A 22,594-nucleotide genomic window follows, 5' to 3' on the forward strand; every position below is an offset into this window, starting at 1 on the left:
AGTTACATAATGTCTTCTCTCCATCGGGATGCATCCTGTATAGTATAGCTTATGTATGTATTAGTAGAGCTGTTCAAATCCTTATGCTTTCAGTTCACTTTAGAGACTTTTTCCAAGCATGAGTTCAAACAAGCAGTGGATTTCCCAGAGAGTTCCAGCTCTCACAGCAGTGCCCTGGTTCCAGGTCGGTGCATGGAGTTTCAGTTTAATAGGATGTCCTAGTATTTTCCTTCTTTGACCTACACAGTCCCATCTCTAATAAGACAGCATCTAATCTGCTCTTTTTGTGTTTGCTGAGGCAGATAGAAATAATAATACTGGTCAAAGGGTAATGCTTGACGGCACATTTCTTTTAAAAACAGACACAAGTTCAGTGAGTTCTGCCACCAAAGTGTGGCAGTTGAAAGTTAACTGTGAAGAGAGGGTGAAGCTCACTTCATTCTCAACAAGGTCCATTTAGCAAAGCTGATCTTTTTCACTGGTGAAAACTGCTGTAATAAATAAATAAATTCTGTATCTGGTGCTTCTTTGTGGCATGTTTTTTTCTCAGCACTCTCTCCTAGAGCTGTCTGTGGCTTTCTGATTTGGTATATTTGCTGTTGGTCTTCCATTACCTCCTCTTGAAAATGCATGTGGGAGACAGGCAGAGCACTTGACAAATCCACTGCTCTTCTGAGATCTTTCCAGCACTTCCAGTGTGCATGTTAATTGTAAAAGCTGAAATGAAATACCTTGGGCTGCACTGACCTCATCATCTGTTTTTTAAATAGCATCTCCATTCCATAAATCCTCTTAGAGATAAATTGAAAATGCCTGTAGAAGAGATATAGCCTGAATGTAATAATTAAGCAGGTGCTAAGCAGCAGCCTATTATTCATATATCTGGGTTTTGTATGATAAAAAAAATTCTAAAAAGTTATTACTGCTTGAAGAGAGACTTGACTGATCATCTCCAGCTGCCAAAACACAGAGTTGAGTAATTGGAGGAAAAATTTCTAAAAGGGAGCAGCCATCATCAGAGCAGAAGTTTCCTCCTAAGTAAATCAGTTTTGGGAGTAGCTTCCTCCTTGCTAGGCAGTACCTTTCACATTTTTTGTCTGAATGCTGAATGAACTCTGAAGGGAGAAAAACCTTTTGTGAGTAAAAGCTGTGGAAACAGCACTGCTTCTATGACAGTGTCATTTAAAATCCATTTTTAGTTATGTCTAGAGGATAAGAGGTATTTAGCCACAAACCTGTGGTCAAGTGGTGGTGTATCAGAGACTGTTGCTCACAGATCATTCAAACTGAAGATTATCAGGTGAGCCCAACCTTGCAAATGAGCAAGCGTGCAAAAATTCTGATACTGTTTTTAAAATGGAAAGTGGTGGCAAAACCAGGACACTTATGTAGTGTGGCAGTAAATTCAGATATGTAGCAAGTAACTTCTGTAGTAAGGTTACTATTTTCTACATAGAGAAAGTAGCCAACTGGGATTTTGATTTTGTTTGGGTTTTTATTTTGTTCACTTCCCAAACTGCTTCTCATGAAATTATGATCTCTTGCAATTTGGGAGCTGAAATACCACACAGGGAATAAAAAGCCTCAGCTGCTTTTTCAAAATGAAATAACTGTGTCTAAAAGGACTCTGCCTAGACAGCTTCCAGAGGGCTGCGGAGCACGCTGGCTCTGCGTGTGCTGCGCTGGCGAGAGAAGAGCCTAGGTAACATGGGGTTTCCTGAAAAGTCAGTGGCTGGAGAGATTTCAAATGCATAATTGTCTTCAGAATAAAACCTTTATGCATGGGATTGATAAGTATTACTTTAAACCCTTGTGTGAAATCATGACAACATCACTGGAGAAGGGCCTGTCTGACGGCTGTGATTGCGTTATCACCAGTCAGCCACGCGTCACAGCCACTGGGTTAGAAGAAATTTGGGGCGGATAAAACATGTGCCATTGTGTTTTGTACTGTGGCAGACACAATGAGGCCCCACTGCTACCTGGCTCTGCTGGGCACTGTCAGTCTGGGAGCATTATAACAGCTTGGAAATTTGTAAAATGCACAGACAAGATGTTCAGATAAAAAGGGTACTGGAGCAGTGTGAAATTGAAAAAGCTTTTGAGAGATTTCCCAGTTAAACATTTGCTACTGTTCTGTGTTGTTTCACTACTCTTCTGTGATGTTTCATCCCCCTAAAACTGTACTTTCTCATAAAAATAAAAAAGTATGCATTCCTTTCTTTCCGTAGAGAATAAACATGAATGCAAAGTCACAGTCAGGCCTCATTCAAGGTGGATATTTTTCCCACTTCCACTTTTCACATTGTTGAAGACATCATTTTAGTTCAGTATTATATAATGTGTTAAAATCAACAAAAAAAGAAACACCTTTGAGCATTTTGTGATTTACAAAATATATTCTTTCAGTTTAATTTTTTTCTGAATCTAGTCACAGCTTTCCCCATTTTATGACTGGAGTTTCGAACACTCTAGAAGCCTTTTTTTTGTTTTCTTTTGTATAAAAATAAGAAGTGGAAATTCCAAGGTGGAAAATTGTTTAAATTACTCCAATATTTCTTTTGAATCTTGAAATATTTAAGATTGTCATCAGTATGTTAATGAGCTTCTTCTTTTCGAAAATGTTTCCTTTACTTATAAAACAAGAACTCACTAACTTTTCTTTATTGTTGTGATTAGATTTTGTAAAAGCTAAATAAAATAAAATTTTAAAAAGGCACAAGAACAGTGTAACTGTTTCCTTGTTTTCAGGAGTTTACAATTTATCAGTCTCTTGAACTTGCAATGTAGAAGTTTTCTCCACTTATTACATACTGCAAATCTGAGAGTCAGCAATTAGAAATATGTTCAGTATTTTCCTCACAAAATGCCTACATGTTGACAACTATCTTTCCCATATATTCTTCTCCAGATGCCTGAGCATTTGAATAAGAGCTAGCTCCTTTAACTCACCCATTGACTCGGTGGGACCACAGAAGCAGTTTTGGAGAACCTTCTTTTTTCAGTGACTGGCAAGGCAGCAGTGTAGGGATTTGAAGGCGGCTGAGTGCACTGATAAACTTGATTGGCAGGAGAAAAAAAAATGGAGTAAACCTTGATAAAATGGAGTGGTTGACAGCAGTTATTTGATTTCCTTAATAAAGTCCCTGACTTCTTTGGGCAAGGACAGTGCTGGAAGCATAAGTCAGGCCTAATTGCTTGTAGCACTCACCTAAGACTAATACAATAGGGGAAGAAGAACATAACCAACCCTTCCTTCCTTCCATCCTTCCTTCCTTCCTCCCTTCCTCCCTTCCTCTTAATGAAATGAGTTAAATTAATCTAGGTTTCTCACTTCTAGGACTGAAAGACATCAGTATGAACATCCGTGTCTTTTGCTCTGGGTACCTGCAGGGGATCACTTGCAAAACCCCCACAGCTGGGAATGATCAGTGGAGGGAAAACAAAAGTTTCCTATCTGAGGAAGGGTTGTATAGATTCTTAACTGTAGTTAAATGTATGCTGTCTTTACCAGGAGCATTTCTCTTAGCTGGAGTTGTCTTCCACATGTTCTTCAAAGGCTGGAGATATTGTAGTTTGTGGCATGTTTATTTTCCTTTGAAGGTTTTGAGATACCTGTAGAGCTGTTCTAAGAAGGAAAAAAAAATAGTTAATTATTTCAATTATTTCAATACATTGAAAACATTTTTGAAATGTTTGGTAATAACAAAAATGTTTGACAATATTTGAAAACATTTTGCAAGTCTACATTTCATGGTCAGTGTTGTTTCATTTACTCCAAAATTGTTAGCAGAACTGAATATGAGAAATGTTGTGTGAAGTAATGGAGAGGTTGAATACCCTCCTTTTTTTGGCTTCCAAAAGACTACATTGCTTTTAATTAGCTGTAGTCTTTTTGCTAAGTAGAATGAAATTTCCCAGCTGTGTAGGAGATGTGGGCCAGCAGAAGGTGTTGGAACCTGGAAGCACTGAGACTGTTTCCAACAAAAGCATTCATGAGCCAATCTCATGTTGTGAGTAAAATAGCAGTGAAGTGCTTAGCTCTGTTTGCAGATCTGGACTGCAACCATGTCTTTCTTTGGCCAAAATGTGCTGTTTCTGGATTTTAAACTTAACTGTAGTAAAATGTGTTGAGAATTTTCATATTCCCCAGTGCAGTTACACACTGTGATCTGAGCAGTAGTGCCATTCCTGTATTTACAAGGAATACCAGCCAGAGTTTTAGCCTGATCCTTCCCCTATGCTTGCTTGGTGGGTTAATTTGGATCTTTCTCTAGAATTATTCATGGAAGATCAAATGGCAAAATCAATGGGGCCCCTTCTGCAAGCTGATGATCTTTTACTGTGTACATCAATTACTTTTTCTGCTCTGTTGCATAGTCATCCTAGAGCTGCATTCAGACTGAGACCACACGGTCTCCTCATGCTTACAGCTGATTTTACTGTGTGTTGTAACTCATGCATAAGTGGACTGCGTGTTCAACTTCTCAGTTGCTTTTTTTGCCATCTAGGACTTCATTTGAAAACACGAGCTGGAAAAATGTGTGGAGAGTGATGTAGCTTCTAAATTTAACTTCTGAATTATGATTAGATTTTGTCTCTTTTTTTTTGTTGAGCATAGTTGGTTGACCTCCTCAAAATAGTCACATGCAGCTATTTAGCATTTCTGCACGGAAAGAGATGTGTCTTTAGTACTAAAACCAACAACCACATTGTCTCAGGTGTGCAATCCCATCATGGCAGAAACAAGACAAATGCTACATTTCAGAGTATCTTGTAGGAAAAGAGCAGCATAGAGCCAATTCTTTAATATCCTTCTTAACCCATAAAGCACATAGCTTGTACACTCAGGGCTTTTTTTAATATGTATGTATATATGATCCTACAGTAAAAGAAACATACACTATTCTGCTGATTTAATTCCTCCATGAGCATTGCAAATGCTGTTTTAATTTACCTTCTGCAGGATTAAGTACTCTTTGACTTTAAAAAAATCACTGGAAAATGTTTTTCTCAGTTTTTCCTTTGTTGCTTAGTAATAAAAGCACTGTAATCCTAAAAAAAAAAAAAAAAAAAAAAAAGTGTAGTTTTCTTACTCTACAGTTTGAGTGGCAGAAATCAGATTCTGGCATGTCAAAGACAAATTATTCTCATATATATATGTGTATATATATAAACATCAGAATGTTTAGTTCTGTAGTTCTTTGTTGTCTTCAAGCCTTAATTCTTCTTTTGCTACATTCATCAAAGTATTAAAATGAGTACTTCAAACATGGATTGCATAGAACTGGCCAGCTTGGCTGATGGGACCAAATGATTAAGGGCAATGAGAGCTAACTCTTGTGGCAAAAAGGTCTAGGAAAACTTAATGTTATAGGTGATCTTTCAGAAAAATAGCAGATGAAATTTCAGATTCAAATAATAAAAATAATTCATATTTGGAACCAACCTAGAGTACACCTACTGCATTAATGGTCCTGAAATTAGCTACTAGTGTTCAGACAGCAGGTCTTGGAGCAATGCTGTATATCACTCCTTGAAAACTTCTCTTCAATCTTAGTAACAGTCAAAATTGAGCACCAGTAAGAAAAAATAATGAACAGAAAATTTCTTATGGTGTTGCATGTATACCTGCATAAATCCATGGTGTGTTCACGTATTGAAGTTTGCATGCTGGTCTGGATTTCTTCCTTAGAAGAGAAAGAGGGAAATTACAAAACAAAAAAAAAAGCCAGCAATTAAGAGTACAAGGCAACTTTCATATATGAGGAGACAAAGTTCACTGACAGATTTCGCATTACGAGGAACATAACTAAACAAGAGTTTTATATAACCTTGAACAGTGTGGAAAAGAATGTAGACTATTTATTCTGTTTCTTATGGTGCAAGGAATTGGGGTATCAAACACAATTTTTTAACCTGAAAGCTTTCAAAAAATTTTAAAACTGTTGGAAATTCTTTTACACAAGCAGGCTGTGAAATCATTTAATGAATTCTTGGCAAAAGTCCCCTGAAGCATGATCAGAGCGAAGGTATAGACACAGACTTTGGCTTGGGAAGTCCCTTGGCTGTTGAAGAAATATTGTTGCCATTCCCTCACTTATTTACTGTTTCCTTAGGCATCAGTTGCTTATAGTGGTAGTCAGAGGCAGAGTAGTGAAAAATAGACATTGCATCTGACTGACTTTTTTCCTACCAATGCCATACACCATGCACATATAAGTCTTTTAAAATAAAAGTATATTTTAAAGGTTGTTTGCAGTGCTTATGTGCTTGATTTAGTAGATGAAGGGAACGGATTTTGTTTAAAATATAATATCTGTATATGTTTCATTAAAAATTCTTACGATTCGAAATACATTGAAAATGTATGTCCAGACAGAAGTTATATATTATTGACTAGGGAATATCTGTTATTAGTCTGCCATTCTAGGTGCTGATTTTCTTTATTATCAGCTTCACTATCCTTGCTTTACCTTTTGAGCACAGAGGGATAAGCAGTTCTGATGAACAGGGTCAAATTGTATGGGATACAGTAGGAGCTCATTCGCATTCAGGTTGTGCAAGACTGTGATGACTATCCTGTCTGAGAGAAACCATAACGTTTTACAAGACTGATTTTTAATTGCATCCCTTGCTTGGGTGCAGAGCAATCTCTGGAGGATGCCTTTTGCCTCCTTGAAATGAAAAAAGGCAGTGCAAAATGATCATGTTCAAGGTAGAAGCGGTGTATGTTTGGAACTTGTTTGCTGGCTTATCTTCCTTGTTTATTTTTAATTGAAGAAATACTGTGTCTGAGACAACCTTGTAAGAAAACAGTGGGTTTTAGAGAGACCTTTCAGTATTAGAGAATAGGATTTTTTTTAATTCTAGTTCGGCAAAACAAATAAACATGACTATTTTCATAGTTTCATAGCTTCGAGGTGAGGTAACTGGAGTTTTATTCTGTTTTGGGAGTTCTTGGATAAAGAAATGGTCTGTATCATAACATTAGATTTTATTTCATTAGTAGTATAACTACAGTACGCTTAGTATTAATAAAAAACAGAATGTGTGTGACAGGTCTTGAAAGCAAAAGTACTTCTAACTCACTGAGATTGTGTTTCATTATATAGTTTTCATGGAGATCCATGAGCTACTACTAAAGCCTAAATGAAAAGAGCATGTTTATTGTCAATGAGTTTGAACTTAAAATGCTTCCGCTGTGGAATTTTTAAAAGTTTTTAATCTAAAAATTGTTGGAAAAATTGAATTTGGGCACCTTCTGTCTTCAACTGTTCTTTTCCAATAAGCATCAAAGTATGTTATGGCAGACAAGAAGTAGCAAAGGGGCTCTCTGTTCTTGTGTGCACCCCGACCCACCTTGGACTCAGTGGGGTATGGTGCTAGCAAGTCACACATGGCTTCACTGATTCTTTGCTTTGAAATAATTCACTACTAATCAGGGTTGTTTCCAGTGCATGACCTGCCTGGAAATGGGAGCAGTAAATATATTAAAAGTTTGTATGGTGTGGGTCCCCTACACCAGAGTATAGGCGTGGATTGACAGCTGTTAGTGAAAGATGATGCTGCAGCTGAGGGGCAGTAGATCGTGGAGCTCTGCTGTGGGTGCTGATGTCCAGTGAATTTGCCCCAACTACTCTCTTGGTGACTGGGATTTGCTTGCTTGCATTCCTGTCAGGTACGTATGCTATTCAGAAATTAACTTTTTTCCTTTTACTGATCATTTTCAGGGTGCAGGATGGTGGGTTGGTTATATCTTTTATTTCATCCAATCAGATTTGGTCTACTTGGAGTTATGTTCTGCATAGTGCAGCAGAAGGAAAAGTTTTTCTCTAGCTATCCATATATGACTTGTTGTCCTGTGGGTGTTTACTTACTTGAAAAGTTGTTGGATGCTGTTTGAGTTGGAAGTTGGAGGTGGCCCCAGCAGTTTTGTTCCATTGCACTGGTAAAAACCCTAAATATTTTTTGGATTTGAGAGGAAAAGGAAAGAAACACAGAATTTATGGTAGTGATTATTCTTCTCTGAGAATTCAGCTTATGGCTGGAAGATTATTTAGTGGCTTATGCCAAGTGGAATAGCTGCAGTGGAAGAGAGAAAAGCAAGTAGAATATTGACTAAGACAAAGCAGCCTGGAAGGTACTGTTTCATAGAAATTTCTTGTCTGAGAAAAAATGTTTGGATATTTCCCCCTGGAAGGTGTCAAGGGACAGAGAGAAAGGTTGTTCGTTAAAGTTTTTTCTTTCCTTTGGAAAACATCTTCGATAGGAAGATGAAACATTTTTTGAAGGAAAACCCTCCCAGCCAAGTTTGATAAGTGATGTGTGAGGACAGTAGTTAAAAATTGTGCCTCTCTCAGTCCAGACATTCGAGGCTTTCAATTTAGAATCCTATAATAGTTTGGGTTGAAAGGACCTTTAAAGGTCATCTAGTCCAACCCCTCTGCAATGACTAGGATCATCTTCAACTAAATCAGAAGGTGCTCAGAGCACCTTCCAGTCTAATTTGACGGTCTCCAGGGAAACTACTCTCTGGGCCACCTGTCCCAGTGTCTCACCACCCTCCTTGTAAAAAAATTCTTCCTTATAACTAATTAAATTGATCTAATTTGATACATTTAAGTCTGAAACCTAAAACAGAAGTCCTGAAGGATACCATTTGTATTGTCTTTATAAAACTTTAGTACCAAAAATGTAAATGCTTGCAACATTTTGAAAAATACCAACTTCTAACTTTTACAGGACAGAAATGCCTCCTAAGCAGTTTGCCAATGCTCACATCTTTTTAGCTGTCATATTTCAGATACAGTCATATTTGTATGCCTGATAATGCTACAGCTTATGTGGTGACATGAATTACTCATGCAGTATCCTATAAACTTATGCAACATAGGAAAAACATGGACACCTGAACCTGACTATATTTTTCAGTCCAACATGGTTCCCCTTAGTTGTGCTTATAAGGGCTCCTATAAGGTTATAAACCTCCATGCAGGTTATAAACTCCCTCTTTCTGTCTGTGGGGTCGTATGAAGAGTTGAAAGTACAGCAATGTCTGGCCACTAGGTTATACTGCAATGCAAATTACTGATATTAAATAAGAGGTGAATGTGCAGCTAATATTTTCCCAGTTCTGCCCTTTCTTGTGTTAAATGGATGAGGTCAACTCTCCCTGCTGAGGCAGGCTCCTTGGAAAGTCAGTCAGAACGGTGTTGCCTGAGTAAGGAAGAAAGAAGAGCATCAGAACTCTGTTCCTGTTCTGCAGAATACTAGCAGAGAAAGCATAATATGCCATTACAGGATGACTTTGTGGCTGATGCTCAGAAAATCAAAGTAGGTTGAAAATTACACAGATGCAACCTGAAAGTGTTACTTTTTAAAAGCAGGACTGTCTGAGAGTCTGTTGAGTGTACCACACTTAGAAAGGAAGCAACAACAGAAACAAAAAAATAGGCAGTTTTTATGATTCTAATAAAGGCTACATTTGAGATTTCACCTGTTGTTTTAAGGAGAAAATAAATAAATATATGGAAATTTAATTTATTTCATAGCTCTGGTTCTCAGCCTATCAGGTTTTGTGTCTGAATTTTATAATCTGTTAGTAACCAAAGTGTTGTAAGAGACTGGTAAAAATCTTAAAAGGTCTTAATAGTCACTAGATAGTATGATCTGTATTTACTGCAAATATTCAGTTGTAATTAAAATCAAAGGCATTTTTTAGAAACATGAGGCGTTAGCAAAAATACAAGTTCTGAAAGCTATTACTATTTTTTCTCTCCGTTAAAAGTCTTATCTATAAGGATACACAATATGACTTAATGAAATTCCTCTGATATTTGAAACTGGAGCTTGAATGCCTTCTAATTCCAGTGTTTCACTGTGGTATGTAGAAAAGAATTTCTGCAAGCTTAGAAACTGTAGTAGTAATCTTCTATAATTTCATTTCCTTCTGATTGCACTTATTTGAATATCTGTACATTTTCAGGAAGGATTTAGTATGATGGAAGCAACCCTCCCACCAAACTTAATTAATCAGTCCTTTAGGTGACTAATTAGACATGCTGAATTTTCAGTGAGATGTAATGTTTCATTCTAGGTCTTCACGCCTATCTTACCCAGCTGATATCTGTAAACTGAAAGAGGATGTTGCTACAATGCATGGTTCCTAATAAAATTCAAATTAAATAATCACCTCAATTACAGATTAAAAACTCAGGTTCAACAATTATCCAAAGAGCTTCATTGAAAACCCACTGTCATATAACTCCTTTCTCTTCCTGTCTGAATTTATAGCTCTCTCACACAGACATAATTTAGATTTTGTTTAAATTATGCCTTAAGTTGTTTCCATTATCTCAACGTGGAGCAACCTGTGTCTATTCCTGGAATATGATCTTATTATTCTTGAATTGCGTTACCTACAGTGTATGCTACCTTTTCTACACGCAACATTTTCCAGGAAAATCTTTTTTGGTTCCTGTTAGGGCTTAGACATTTGAGTCAGTTAAGTGTGGAAGGAGGAGGACTGTGTCTGATGTGTTCATTCCAGTTGTGGTAATTGTCTTTGAAGAACATTCTTATTTATTCACAGATTATACAAAATTTTTGGGATGTCCAATCTAATATTTATAACACAGAATTATACTATATAGTGTAGATTAAGATAGGTACTGGTACTAGGTGGAAGAAGGAAAAGCTGAAAGCTTTTTGTACTCCTGAGTCACTGTCATCACAAGAATACCGATTTACTGGGATGACATTTCTGGTGAAAAGGTTCAGGTTTTCAGTGACTTCATTGAAAACACATGGAAATTCCTTTCTCACAAAGGCTATTGTCAAATAGCCTTGTGTCTTATATGATTTCTCCTTTTGTGACTCAAGCTCATTTTGATTTGCTGCTGTTATCTGGAAAGTCAGATTTTTATAAAATAATGGGAATTCTTTCTCTATGCTTACCTAAAAGTGCATCTGTTTGAAGGCTGAGACTATGCAGGAACTCTGGACAGAAGTCTTTGGAGTAAGGGGCTAATTTGTGTGGCAGAAGAACACAGAGTAAATAACAAATGAGGATCACAAATTATTCACATAATAACCACCTGAAATCAGGGACTTCATTACGTCTAGTAAAACTTCTGAATTTTGGTTTTCCTTTGTATTTTGTGTCACAGGGTTTCAAGAATTTGTAGGCACGGCTGAAGTGCTAGATATGTGCTGCTGACAATGTGCGTGAGGGAAAAGGTGTGTATTGGCTTCTGGGTGCTTTCAGAAGAAAATTTTTCCTTGGATTTCAGTGGAGGTACAATGCTAGCAGTTCCTTTAGACTGAAAAACTCAACTTATTGATCCACAGTGCAAACATAGAATCCTGTAATAGTTTGGGTTGGAAGGGACCTTTAAAGGTCATGTAGTCCAACCCTACTGCTGTCGACATGGACATATTTAACTAGATCAGGATGCTCAGAGCCCCCATCCAACCTGTCCTTGAACATTTCCAGGGATGGGGCATCCACAACTTCTCTAGGCAACCTATTCCAGTGTCTCATTACACTTAAAGAGTTTCTTCATAATATCTAATCTAAACCTACCCTCCTTCAGGATCATTCCCCCTTGTCCTATCACTTCATGCCTTTGTGAAAAATCTGTCTCCAGCTCACCTGTAGGCCCCCTTTACGTACTGGAAGGTGCTACAAGGTCTCCCCAGAGCCTGCTCTTCTCCAGGGTGAAAAATCTCTCAGTCTTTCCTCATAGAAGAGGTGTTCCATCCTCTTCTTTGTGGCCCTGCTCTGGACTCGCTCCCACAGGTCCATGTCAGGTTATGCAGATTAGCTTGGTTGGTTAGACCATGGTGCTAATAACACCACGGTCACGGGTTTGATCCACATATGGGCCATTCACTTAAGAGCTGGACTCAACGACCCTTGCAGGTCCCTTATGACTCAGAATATTCTGTGAATCTGTGATTCTATGTCCCTCCTATGCTGAGATCCCCAGAGCTGGAGGAAATGCTGGTGGGGTCTCATGAGTGTGGAGTGGAGGGGTGTCCAAAGGACTGCTAAAGCTTTGGCCCTACTGGTCAAAGGTGAAGTGCTGAGGCTGGAGCAGCTTCTGAGACTGAGACCAAGCTCAGGAGAAAGCAAATTAAGAAAAGGCCGAAGGGCTAATTTGATGTTCTATCTGCAGCTGGTACCTTGAGTCTCTGTCGGCACAGGCACCAGGAGCAGGAGTAAGAAAGGAGGGGGTTAGCGCCGTCTATCAAAGGGATAGTACAGTTAATTGGAAATTAATTTACAGGCAGTGCTAGCAGTCCATCAGTGCTGCCATCTGCATTAGTGACAGGCCAGATCATTCAAGGCAGAGAGAATTATGCATCCTGGGGTCAGGAGGAGTGCAAATGTGAGACTAGTCCTCTCTCTTTCCTCAGAAGGCAATCCTACAGAAGCTATAGAGTTTTTCAAGTGTCCCTGGAATTTCAGGTCTGATCACATTCATGCCCAGTTGTTCCAGCTTCCTCTTTCACTTCAGAGAATGCTGGGCAAAGAAGCATGTGCCAGCAGGAGGGATCAAGAGGCAGCGGCATGGCCTGGTGCTGTAGAGTTGGTGCTGCAGGGTTTTCCATCTACAAATTGCCCAGGGGAAGGAGGCTTTGCCCATGGAGCCAGAAAAATTTAAGAGCTGGTGGAGTTCACAGTGCTAACACAGAAACTGGTGTTTTATTGTGTGACTGTGTGATCTGCAAAACCCTTTAAGGCTAAGATGTGAAACCTCTTAAGCTACCCAGCATGATGTGGTGTTTGTAAAGATTTATTAGCTTTTCAAAGTTTCCATGCTTTCCCCTCCATGACTCCTTAAGGATTTTGAAAGAGCAAAATGAGTGTAACTCAAGAGTGGACAGGCAAAGAAACAGAAGTGATGATCATGTCTGAAATAATTGAATATGGAATTCTGTCATCTTTGAAACTTTGTTTGTGGCTGCCCTTTATGTTCCTGTCATCTTTCATGAGAATGTGGATAGTCTTGTATTCAGTGTCTACTCTTAAGCTGTTTGCCATAAATATGGCTCTGTGGGGTCAGCCAGCAAGAAATTGCCCATTTACAGGAAGGCAGGCAGAGCCCCTGTACCTTCTCACACGTTGTATTTACTTCAGTGGTCAGTTTGAACCATGATGCAACACCAGAGACCCAGTTTCAGTAGGCTGCTCAGGTATGTCCTCATGACCTACTGACCATGAAGGCAGTATCAAATTAATACTGAGCATGCATTCATGTACTTTGGCTAAATGAGACTAATTGATTAAAAGCTGTGTGGGGTGATCTGATCTCTTTCAGTTGAATTCCTTCTACTTCATTGTCAAATTACAGGGGGGCTTTGCTATTCACTGAAAATTATTACTCTTTTTTACCAAGGCTTCTGTTTATTACACAGATTTTTGTGTTATTATTATTACTATTACTATTAGTATTACTATTACTATTATTTTTATTATTTATTTAGCTTACTAGGAAGTAGAAAGGGTTATTTGGGATTTTGGCAGAGAAGGAAAATAATTACTCTAAATGTGGGAAAATGTTCTCTTTCCCTGATACATTTGAAATGTAATTTTGTCTGGCAATTAGAGCCTATGAGAGACTGACTGGCTGGGTATATCAGGTTATAGCCATGATCAGAGTCCACTTTAATTAATCTGATTGTTGTACATTTTGTGGTACTCTAAAATTGTTTAGATTCTCTGACATTTATTAAGAATAAACTTCTCTTTTACCAGGGATGATTGCATGATGCAGAATTATTAATGGTTAGTCATCAGAAACTAATCAAGTTAGAGGGAACATGAAGTGAGGGAATGAGCACCAAACCAGCAGCTAAGTTCTTAATGCTAATTTGATACATAGTCTTGGAAAAAATCACTTACTGCTCATCATGGTCTCTTGATTTTCTTTCAGCTAAAGAAGGAATATTGATATTCATCTCCCTACTTTACCAGTTTGAGGAGAATTAGCTAATGCACATGTTTATAAATAAAATCTTAGTGCTTCAAAAATGTAAATTTTTTAATCAAATGTTTATATATGTGTGTGTGTGTGCATGCATATTCAAATAATTAATAATGAAACTAGAGACCTGATTATGCTATTTTTATCTGTAGTTGCCAATCCATCAAATAGGAAGGAACATTTTCTAGTATCTACTTAAATGGCTTCTATCACCAACAGGAGAACTAAGGAGAACTTCAAGTAAAATCAACTGCTTTTTCAGACCTTTAGGTATACGTGTAATTCAAAATTTTACTTGCTCTTAGCTGCTCACTGATTTATTTGGAGTGAAAAAAATTTCATGTCTATTGAAATATCTATGATTTTATTTCATTTTTTTAAAGTAGTTTGCTTAGGATGACACAGTGTAGAAGGAATCTCGGATCAGAATTTTGTTTCTTCTGGAGTCCTCATTTATTGCCTGTAATTTCAAGGTTCTGTGAGTGTTAAATAACTTGGGCTCAACTGTGGTGTAAATTTATTTAAATTAAAGACTCAGGCTCTGAGATAAACACTTTTTATTTTTGTAAAAATTCCTGTGTTTTCATTGCAGTGAAACACTGTAATCTTTTGGCCACAGGAATTCTTTCCTCCAGGATATGAAAGACTGTTTGAAGAAAACACTGAGCCTTGAAACAAACCAAGGCCTCAGTGGTGTTGTGTGTTCCTTATTAAGTAATTGTACATTTATGGTAGCAAATGTTAAAAATTATGGAGTCATAGAATTATTTAAGATAGAAGGGACCTCTGAATGCCATCTGGTCTAAGCCACTGTCCCTCTCAGCAGCTGCACAAAACAAGGCTAACTTCAAAGTTGGAACTAATTTCAGACTTACATTGTGTTACTTGGGGGCATCTACAGAATGTCTATTATTTCAATTTTCCTCAAAATTTATTGTGGTGGATTTCTTATCTATCATCTGGGTATTCTTAGAATTTAGTCATCATCCACTAAGCCAAGTAATGGTGTAATTCACCTGAGTCAGTCCTTGATCATCTTGTCTAGGCTTTCCTGGACACCAAGCTTTCTCAATATGTTCTGGAGGTAAAGTCTGGGCAAGCAACAAAATAATAAGGAAATATTTGCCTTGAACAGTGCCTAGACTATTGACCGAGTTCCAAATAACAACATCTGCAATATTGTTGTACTATAGTGTGATCAACACCAGAGTTTAGTATATCCTATTTTGAAATATTTTTAATGCTCAGAAAAATATTTATATTCCATCTCTCAGAAAAAGTCACACATGGGAAAAACAAAATAAAATTAAAAAAAAATCCAAAACAAACGAGCAAACAAACAGATTAACTAGGCAAGCAAAAAAAAACCAAACCAAACATATTCCAGGACTATTTTAGGCCCTTTTTCTTACGGCTTTTAATTTTCTGAGCTGTGCCAGCTTACTGTGCACGCATTGGGAATACAGGTTTATCACTTAGAATTTTGCAGATTATTGCTTCTCCTTCTGCATTATGTAATTTAAATTTGTATTGTATGCACTCAAAATATAGATTTGGTGAAAATTACTGCATTTGACTCCATTTCTTACCTCACAATTTACCACTCCACTAAATTTGAGCTTGAAGCTTCTTCCACAGTCTTTAATGCATTGTGGCTTTATTTAGACAATAGTTCCATTGTTAGGTGTAGAAAAAGCAGGAAGCTGTCCCATTTTAGAAGACTCAACAGGAAGGTGACAGGTCGGACAATCAGAACGTACTGAATATCAGTCACAGCAGCTGTCTGTAGGTTTACTAAGGTCTTCTTCCAGTGTCATCCCTTGGACTGAGCCTTCCTTAGCAGGGGGATGCACTAGACACTTCTGGAGCACATCTTGTGGTTTATAGAATCACAGAATCTTTTAGGTTGGAAAAGACCCTTAACCCTCAACCATTAACCTACCACTGCCATGTCCATCTCTATGGACTGTGTCTGTAACTGCCACATGTACGTGTTCTTTCAACACCTCCAAGGATGTTGGCTGAACCACTTCCCTGGGCAGCCTGTGCCCATGCTTGACAATCTCTTTGGTGAAAAAGTCTTTCTTAATATACAACCTAAACCTCCCCTCATGCAACTTTAGGTCATTTCTTCTCATCCTATCACTTCTTACTTGGGAAAAGAGACTGACCCCACCTCACTGCACCCTCCTTTCAGGTAATTGTAGAGAGCAACTCCCTCAGCCTCCATTTCTCCAGGCTAGACCTTATTACCTAGACCCTTCACCAGCTTTGTTGCTCTTCTTTGGATGCAAAGACCAAGAATCCTGCTCATTAGCTCTGAGATCATTTTTTGATGTGAACCAGAGTGCAAAGTGAGGACATCTGGAAGATTTGCTTCAGAAGTGCACTACTGTTCAGATCAAGACACTACTGTAGGTCCATCTTAGACATTTAACAGATTCACTTGAAAGGTCCTGAATACTTGCCCACGAGGTAGTCTTAGGATTGGCCATGAGGTAAACTACAGTGATGCATGGAAGGAAGCCCCTAGATTTTTCTTACATAAATAACATCAGAAGTAGGCCCTTTGGGTTTGCTATTGTGACAGATCAGAACTACGGGAAACCTGAGCTTTTGTGCAAAGGAAAGCAGGCAAAGTAAATAATTCCTCCTAGTGACTGTGACAAACTTTTTGTTAGAATTAAACCCAAAGAAAGTTGTGCCAGAAATGCTCAATGAAACTGGTACAGAAAACCTCTTTCAGTCTTCTGCCAGATCGAGCCCACTGCAACCACATGACATGTTTCCTAAACTCAGTTAGATCAGCTCCCAAAACATTGACAGGAGCTTTGTTCCAGCAGGCTTCATGCCTCATTGTGTATCATCTGTTCTTCTGCAGCCAGCATAAACACATCTACCGTGCACAGTGTGCCTTGGTGAATCTCAGGGCAGTCAGTGCTGCAGCCTCAGTGCTGCCTGATTTGGAACATGCTCCTACTGCTGAGTAAACCAACAGTGCACAGATCCAGCTCTTAGGACCCTGGCATTATGACTGTGGGATACTCACATAAATCTACTTCCATTCTTTGGTAATGCTGCTTATTAAACATAGAGTCCCAATTTCTCATAATAATGTTTGTTAAAGTAATTTATAATGACACCAGGGTGGGCTTTTCTTTCCAATTTTTCCTTCTGTGGCATTTGCAAAATGACTTTTTAATGACTTCTAAGACAGGAAACTATTATCAGTATTAGTAGTTCATACCCTCAGAAAACTCATTTTTTGCCTGAACAAACAATAGGCTGCTTTCCTTAGGTGTGAAAATGCAAGCAAAATATTCTGCTTTCAAAGCATAAAATGGTTTCTGCTCTGAAACAAAAAAAAAAAAAATCAGGAGATAGACATAATTAGCAATTTGAATGCTGAATAGTTTATAAAGTGAATAAAATTAAAGTTTAAATGCATACAGTTTTTCTGAGCTGAGTTGTTTCAGAAGGTATGGTTTTAGTCTGAGTTGTTAAAATATTGAGTATATGTATTAATCAGTTAGGACAGATTGCCCTCCTTTCCACAAACATACACTACTGGCTTTATTTATTTGCATAGATATACAAAAACATATTTTAGTCACCTATTACTTATATTGGACATAAAAGGCTTGATATTTTCTGAGGGCTCTTATGACACAATAATTATGGTACAGCTAATACAATGACATCTTTCACTGGTAATATTTTGACAAGTATCTTCCCTGAAACCAATGTAATAAGTTACTTCTTAAAAAATACATTAATATATTTGTTGTCTCGTTGGACCTCTGAGCCCTCAATAGTCCTGTGCAATGGTATTAGGCTTTTTCAAAGAATTCCATGAGCTATTTACCCCCCCACTGAATGTAGTATCACAGCTGAGTATGGTGTAATAAAAAATGATGCTACTAAAAACTTCTTATGAATCCCTTGATATCTAATGGGAGGTTTGTGTGTGGTAGCACACCAAGCTGCATTCCTGCCTGTCAGATTTCCAGCTCTGAACTGAGTCCCACCAACAGTCTGTTTCTGTTTTCTTCTGGCTTATTGCTGAGCACAGTTAATGCTTTCCTTGCCGTGTACCTGCTCATGCTGCTCATGCATGGGTGGATAATCTCCAATGCTGGCATGCTGACACCACCCTTGAGAGCTGCAGCTGCATGTCCAGCCATGGACTGAATCAGGTGAGAACTGTGCAAGCAGCTCAATGACTGGCTGTCTGGTAACTGTTGTGGTGTATATCAGGATGAAGAGAATTAGACAGGGTTGGGTTCTGCTCTCAACATTCCTGGCTAGTGCAAAGGCATGGGTTCTAGGTCATGTTTGCAGTGTAAAAGAGGGGTGTTTGAGATGGGATAGAGGCTGGCAGTCAGGCCAACTGGAAAACCCTCTGCAAGATGCACAGGTATATAGAAATATGTTTAGAAATAATGGACGGGGAAGAATCACATGCACATCCTCTGGATCTAAGATGGAATCTGGATGCATCACTTGTTTGGTACCTGCTGACTGTATGGTCTGCAAGCACAGCTCAGGGCACAGAGTGGGGATAGACCCAAGTGGCTTTTTTTGGCAGCAGTCCTGTGGCAGTAGTGCTAATATTGGGTAATGTTCTCCAGTGTTTTTTTCTAAAAGAACAACTCTGGGTTTAAATTCCAGCTGATTATAAGATGACATCATTTCTTTTCCTCAGAACTAGTTTATTAAAAGTGATGATACAGCCCAGAGGTAGTATTCTCAGGACCAAAATTTCTAAAAACAGTGAGAACTTGTTTGTGCAAATTTCCAGGCTAGTATGCCAAGTATAGGGAGAAAGAGTTCTGGAAGAAGGACAGGAGTTCAAATACGCTTTTTTAAAAATAACTTGTTAATCAGTGATGTGTATTGAGTCAGGAAGTTGTGTTTCTGTGAAAAGTAAAATGAGACTTAACATATATTCAAACTATTTGGGTGATTGGTGGGTGAAACAGTTTGAGTTACTTTCTTTTCATATAATTTTAAGAAACCTTTTTGTGTGTGCGTACACAAAGACTATATTTTTGTTTTAACAGTAAAGTAAGTAAAGCAAGGTACAAATGTTCTTATTTGCAGAAAAGAGCATTTTGAAGCCAGAAAAAATGGTTTCAAAAACCTTTCTATTTTCAGCATTGTTGCATCCCTGGTTTACAACTGATTCAAGGCAGATGTTTTCCAAGGAAAGCGAGCAGGGTCACGCATGCATGGATATTGGTTCCATTTTACAAGCAAATGTAAAACCCCAGGGATTTGTGTGCTCCTGAAATGTTTCATGACTTTGTCACCTTCTAGCAACTTGAACTAAAGTAAAGGTAGTACAGAAGATTGCATGAGATGTATAAACTTGGGCAGAATTTGATGTGGTTTAGACATGGAATTTGGTTCTCCCACCTTGCCTCATAATTCTCCCATCTAAGTAATCACAGCAATTGGTCAGTTGCTTTGTGTGGGGTTTAAATCATTACCTAAAAGTATCCAAAACCAAAAGGTTATAAGTGAGGTGAAATTTTACAAGAGAGTAGAAAAGCACCAAGTTTACTGAGGTAGGTCTGATATCTGTCCAAGTGTGGAGCAGTTGAAATTATATTACATGCTTTATTTCATTGAAAAGCATATGTGAAAGATATCAAAGAGTATGGCAACTTCTGCTGCAGTAAATGAAGTAGTTCTATCATGTATCTCTCTAATTTGTAATTATTTAACAATGGAAGATTATGTTGAGGGTTGGTTTTTTTTAACTGTTTCTGAAGTTTCTGGCTGAACAAGATGACATTTATAATGAAGTCAGTGTTCTTGCATTAATGAGTGGTAGAGTTGCTTAACAAGATTTCTGATTGTGGCTTCCATTAGCACTGCTCCCAGATAGAAATGAAAGGGTTTGGCTGTATGTGTTATATCTCTTAAGTTCAGAAGCATTGCTTCTCTGGGATTGTGGCCTCACTCAGGGCAACCAGTGTGTGTGAAAGAGGGAGCTTATTACTTTACACAGCTTTGGCCGAATCCCTCTTGCAGAACCAGAAATTTCAAGGTCTTCAAAAAATCATTGGTGGTTTTTAAAGAAACTAATGCGCTAGTCTGGTGAAGCAAACAGTCCACATGACCGAATACAATATGGATTCACAAACCACAATGTGATCTCAGTGACACTGATTTCAAACTCATAGCTCCAAGTAACATTAGACAATAACTTTTCCTCTAAACGTATCTGCATCACATACAGAACAGTTTCCTCGATTTGTTGTGCCTGAAACAATCTCATCCTACTCCTCTCTCTCAGGACCATTTCCTCCTTTTCTGCATGCAGAAGAAAGCACTGTCACACCTGGTGCTTGCACTTAGAACTCCAAGAGCAGGTGAACAGAGCCCTGCAAAGCTGATGCAAATACCAGTGGAAAAATCAGGCTATTGAGGGAATGTTGAGCAACATGAAGGCAATGGACTTATCCTCTCAACAGATCTCCTGCCTTCACTGGCACAGGATAACAGCTTGATATTTGCACTGCAGTTCAAGCTTCCATCTTGTCAGGTAGTGTGCAGCCTCTGAGCCTTTGGGGCAGCTGTCTGATGGACTGCATGCATCAGGCTTCCAGAGGTGTTTCTTACAGGTGTTTCTTTACAGGAAGTAAATATTTTCCTAAATATGCCACCTCATAGGTTCTATAATTGTGGCACTCCCTGTTAACATACTTTAAATAATTGCTCAGCGGGAATTATTTTAAAAGCAGCAAGGTTTTGAGCTATGAATGAAGATATTAATTTTTTACTTAAGAATAGCACCAATATATGTTTAAATAAGTTGAAACCTAATTATCTTAGATGATTTTATACTCTGCTTTAAACTATTCCTTTCTGGGATATGGAGTTGTAACACAGTCACCTGAAAATCATTTTTTGTTTCAAGATTCAAATTAGGATCTACCAGAAATGTTTGGTAATCTAACTTTTTGGTTTAAATTTTATAAGGTTTTCTCCTAGTTCTGTCATTTTCTTGTTGTCCTTTCCTGTTACTTATAGTATCTTTCTATTTAGGGAGCAGTTGAGCTGTCACACCTCAGGATAGCCAGGGAGCTGCTGTATTGATAGGAGGCCAGCTGAAGAAATCTCTTGTCTCTGAAAGAAACCAACAGTGAGTGAGGATGCTCAACCAGATGAGCTCAGTATGTGGAAAGATTTCTGAGCAGCAGGAATTCCTCAGACTCTGGGGAGCGGACCTGGGAATCTGGAGTAACAGATGGGCCTGGCTTCCCTAGCAGGATACAGGGTCAAATCTTTGGGCTATAGAAAGGAAAAGACTGATGAAGCAGGACTGAAAGTTTGTCTGCTGTATTCTCAATTTATCGAGTTGTGACTCTGACACTAGGATGCTGCAGTGGGTTTTTTGATATAGAGCTCCCTTTCCCACAAGCTTCCTTAGGATGAATTTCCAAAGGACATTTTAGAAGTATGAGTTTGCAGACATAAAATGTCTCTCCATTCCTCAACCTGATCCCTCATCTACCTGGGTTACTATTGTTACTCACAGTTCTAGAAAATTTCTTAGCAAAACCATTTCCTGGGTTAGCTGCATATTATTTCTTTTTCCTCTTGTGAGGCTTCTCACAATGAATCTCTCATTGCAGGGATGTATATGTTCATATTTTTATTCTGCTGAGACTGCCCCCTCTTTTTCCTATCTCTCTATTACATGACACCACACTTCTGCTAAAGCACTAACACCAGCCAGAGACACTGTTCTGAACTGGGTGCCTTGCTCTGTCTTGCCCAGTATTTCACTTCATGTGGCACAGTAAATGTTCAGGTGATTTTTTGGGAAAAGTAAATGCAATATTTTCCTCACTACCTTTGTTTAACAGATGAGTTACTGTCTATTCTCTAGTTTTTAGCCTGTTATATGCAAAATTTCATTTCAATAGTAGTTAATTCTTACAGCCATTCAAGATTTGAAACATCTGCAGTGGGTTCTTTCCAAGGTCACAATAGAGTTATTGTATGCCTTGTTCGTGATCACAGCTTAAATATGAAAACAAAGAGTGATTCTGCTGAGATGAAGGATAAATTTCTGTGCCTTTGAGCATGGTTCCATCACAGTCACTTGTCCTAGGCACCTCCCAGTTTGACCAGAGAAACATGAACACTTTCATCAGCAGGATAAAAAGAAATTAAATGTGTGCTAACCAAGTGCTGAAGATCCTATGGTCCCTATTTGGTTTTGATGGTGGCACATTGGCCTCACTTTCAGACTGCTAAACCAGTGCTTCTTAATAAGCCCTGTACCCAAATTATTGCTGGGTTTCTAATTTCAATGAACCAAGCCTCTCTAAGATAGTGAGCTTCCTTTGCAACCATCTGTCTCTGAAAAATTACATGAGAGAGTACTGTAGAAGAGTTGTAGGATTTTGGTTTTATTTTGGAAAATGTTGCCACTGTTTTGATAGATTTTTTTTTTTCCTTTACTACCTACTTTGCTTCCTCTCCTGCTATGATTTTCTCTGAAAAGCAATATTGTGTTTACCTAGTGACAGTGAAGGATAAGTTGTTCTCAGCTGTCAAATAGGAAACTACAATTTGTGTTT

General features: G+C 38.3%; 1 protein-coding gene across 23 annotated transcripts in view; it reads left to right on the top strand.

Moving 5' to 3' along the window:
- The window catches only part of LOC138104882 (poly(rC)-binding protein 3-like), a 503,757-nt gene that overhangs the window by 210,510 nt on the left and 270,653 nt on the right, over positions 1-22,594 (top strand). Inside the window, exon 4 of one of the 23 annotated variants that reach the window (XM_069004172.1) lies at positions 11,172-11,241. The exons of the other annotated variants lie outside the window; for them this stretch is intronic. The gene's annotated coding sequence lies outside the window, so the exon portion shown is untranslated. The remainder of the gene's footprint in view (positions 1-11,171; positions 11,242-22,594) is intronic. 23 annotated transcript variants of the gene reach the window in all.

Source organism: Aphelocoma coerulescens, chromosome 2 (assembly GCF_041296385.1).
Source record: "Aphelocoma coerulescens isolate FSJ_1873_10779 chromosome 2, UR_Acoe_1.0, whole genome shotgun sequence".
NCBI lineage: Eukaryota > Metazoa > Chordata > Aves > Passeriformes > Corvidae > Aphelocoma > Aphelocoma coerulescens.